The sequence below is a fragment of the Hippocampus comes genome, unplaced genomic scaffold, assembly GCF_001891065.2.
Source record: "Hippocampus comes isolate QL1 unplaced genomic scaffold, H_comes_QL1_v1.1 scaffold147, whole genome shotgun sequence".
Taxonomy (NCBI): domain Eukaryota; kingdom Metazoa; phylum Chordata; class Actinopteri; order Syngnathiformes; family Syngnathidae; genus Hippocampus; species Hippocampus comes.
The window spans coordinates 1,504,931-1,508,841 of record NW_017805009.1 but is presented as its reverse complement, the minus strand read 5'-3'; positions in this window follow the sequence as shown (position 1 = coordinate 1,508,841).

Below are 3,911 nucleotides of genomic sequence, written 5' to 3'. Positions count from 1 at the left end.
GGTGTCCCCTGCCTACTGCCCGAAGGCAGCTGGGATAGGCTCCAGCACCCCCCGCGACCCTAGTGAGGATCAAGCGGTTCGGAAAATGAATGAATGAATGAATGAATGAATGAATGAATATTCAATTTAATCTACCTACATCACGTCGCAATACTCAAAATTGAAAAGTTCTGCGGGAGCCCCTCATTGTGTCATTCACTGATAGCGTAGCGGTACACGCGGTTGATTTGTGTACGGGCAGCATGGGATCGGTTCGCTCTCAGTGATGGTGTGAACGGTTGTTCGTCTTTATATGTGCAGATGTGTTAGTCAAAGATGACTGAAACAAGTTTTGCACTGACAAACCAATCAGAGGACATAAAAAATGTTGACATCATCAAGGGCCAGCTCGCTGGCCTGGGCTGGAACTGTAAGGATGAATTTGAAATCTGACTGGTTATGTAAACAGTCCCATTGCTGATATAGATCAAATTTCATCTGCTAGAGCCACTGATTATGTCGGTCAATAAATGTTTTGTTTATTTAAAAGTTGAATAGATTGATGTAAGTGGAGAAAATACATCTTCTGGAAGAATGTCAAAACATACTCGATCAGGAAGACGCAAAAATGTCCTCGCAATGCTCAAAAACAATGGTTCAATGGAAAGTAGACAGATTAAGATTGTTTGCAAATCGTTGTCCTATTAATGGCTATGAGTGAGTGTTTTAAGTTTAGACGTCATACGTCAGAATTCTGTGTTGATATGATGCAGACTCAAAATCAGAACCAGCTTTACTGCCCATAATGACCAAGTAGCGGTATGTGAAAATAACACAAGGAATTTGTCTCTGGTCGTTTCAGCCACTGTAGAATTTCAGCGACAAGCAGCTCTAACAACATGAACATGAAGGACATGACACATAAATATCGAGAGTGGGTGTGTGGCCGAGGTGAGTCGCCGACCATCGCTGGCGACATCTTGGATGTCGTTATTTTTCAGCAAGTTCAAGTTTTAATACATATTATATGATACATTCCAATTGCACATGGGATTATTTTCTCTTTTTTTTCACCCATTTTTTAAACGTAATCCCTACAATTGATTTTGGGATGGAACAATCTCTTTTCTGTAATAACTTGAATAACTCGAGTCAACCAAACCAATTGTGGCAGCTCAAGTCATCATCAGAATTCTTTTTTAAATCCTGAAAAATACTTTGACCGGAAACATAGTGAGGACAAATAAATAAAACACTAATCTAGGATCGGACATTGCCATCTTGTGGTGGCATTTATTTCATCCTCTTTTCCACGGGGTCGAGGACACAGAAATGCTCAGCAGGTACAACATGATCATTTTGTTGAATTTAATCCTCCAGTAATATTCAAAAACCTTTAGTCCAACAAGATGAGTGCATGCCAAAGCCAAACAGATGGGAGCTGGCACTCTCAGGTCAGAGATGGAACATGAAGTCTTTGCCAGTGCCTTTACTCTGGGAGGATTAATCAGCTGTAGTATCATGGGCAGTGATGGCAGAAAATTGTGGGGGAGGAGGGAAAAAAAATGTGATAAAAGAGAAAGGAACGCAGATCACGCTTCTCTATCAATCGGATGCCGCGCTCACCCTCCCTCTTGGTGCCTAACCCAGAATAACCTGCTGATACATTGTTTGGACGCAGCACGGAAATAAATCAATTCCGATGGCCTTGTGTCACAGACTTCATGAAGAAAATGATGAAATCGCTTCATTTGCCCCGGAAGGCTTATAATAAGAATGTAATCACATTATGAATGCATGTATAGTCATAATAATAATAATAATAACAATAACAATAATAATAAGAATAATACATTTTATAATCCGCTTATCGTGACGAGGGTCCTGGGTGTGCTGGAGTCTATCCCAGCTGTCTTGGGGCAGTAGGCAGGGTACACCCTGAACTGGTTGCCAACCAATTGCAGGGCACACAAAGCTGATCAACCATTCGTGCTCAATCACAATCACACCTAGGGACAATCTAGAGTATTCCATTAACCTGCCACTCATGTTTTTGGGATGTGTGAGGATACCAGAGAACCCGGAGAAAACCCACGGAGGCATGGAAAAAACATGCAAATTCCACACAGGAAGGCCGGAGCCAAAATCGAACCCTGCACCTCCGCACTGTGAGGCCGCCGTGCGAACCAGTTTGTTTGTTTTGGACACACCTATGTTTGTTTGTTTGTTTGTTTATTGAACATATATAAAACATACAATAATATGACAAAATGCAAACAAAAATTATGAAAGGAAAATAAAAGTAAAAGTAAGTAATACAAACATCATCACAGTTATATGTTCAAAGGAGTAGGAAGAAGTATACCACTTATCTAGTCCTACCCCTTTTTGAGCAATAATGTATATTGATCATTTCCAATACCAAAGAAAAAGAAGAAATCTAAATTTCATCAAATACTTTTACCCTTTTGTGTACTATGCTTATCTATTGATACACCTTTTGGTTTGTATATATGTATCATTATTCTTTCTACTTTTTATATCAAATGACTCATATTCATTATATATACCACATTTCTTGAATACATTCAATAAGTTGTTCAAAATCCAGAACAAGAACAAACCATAGTATTACTATATTTTATAAGTACCAGTATGTAAAATTTATCTTCTTAACTTTGTTTTATGTAGTTTTTTTGTACTAATCTTTTGAATTTGTTTTTGAACTCGTCCAAAGATTTACTCATTTTCAGATCCATCTCAAGCTTATTCCACAGATTAACTCCTATTACTGATACACATCTTTGCTTGATGTTTGTTCTTGTTCTGGATTTTTTGTATTGATTAATACCTCTTAGATTATAACAACTATCTCTGATTTCAAAAAGCTTCTGGATATTTTGACAAAGGAGATTGTTATGTGCTTTATACATTAATTGGGCAATTTTGAAGTCAACCAGGTCATAGAATTTCATTGTATTTGATTTGATGAATAGTGGATTTGTGGGTTCGATATATTTAGACCAATTGATTATTCTGATTGCTTTTTTCTGTAGTTTTAAGACAGGGAGTGTGTTTGATTTACAGGCGTTACCCCATATTTCCACACAGTAGGTCATATATGGGAGTAATAATGAGTAATATAATGTGTACAAGGAACTCATATTCAACACATCCTTAGTTTTATGGAGTATCCCGATGGTTTTGGATATTTTCCTTTTAACATTATCAATATGTGGCTTCCAGGATAGTTTGGTGTCTATTACTAGTCCAAGAAACTTATTTTCATAAACTCTTTCTATTTCAATTGAATTTATCTTTATTTTAACTTGGTCTTTAATAGGTCTCGTACCAAAAATAACAAACTTAGTTTTTGTTAAATTTAAAGATAGTTTATTTCTGTCGAACCAGTCTTTTAATTTGGTTAATTCATTTTCCACAGTTTTCAGGAGTTGTTCCATATTTTTTCCACAGCAGTAGAAGGTTGTGTCATCAGCGAATAGGACACATTTGAATTGTTTTGTAACACTACAGATGTCATTTATATATAGAATGAATAATTTTGGTCCAAGCACTGATCCCTGTGGCACTCCATGGGTAATCTTCAATGAGTTGGATTTTTTGTTGTTGAATTGCACATACTGATATCTATTTTCTAAATAACTTTCAATCCATTTATATGCTATACCTCTGATACCATATCTCTCTAATTTATTCAATAATATAGTATGATCTATTGTATCAAAAGCTTTCTTCAGATCCAAAAAAATCCCAACCGTGAATTCCCTATTGTCTATGTTAGTTGCTATTGCTTCCACAAACTCCATTACTGCCATTAAGGTTGTACGTTTTTCTCTGAAGCCATATTGATTTTCACTTAACAGCCCGTGTTTGTGGATGAAGTTGTCAAGTCTGCGAGAGAATAATTTTTC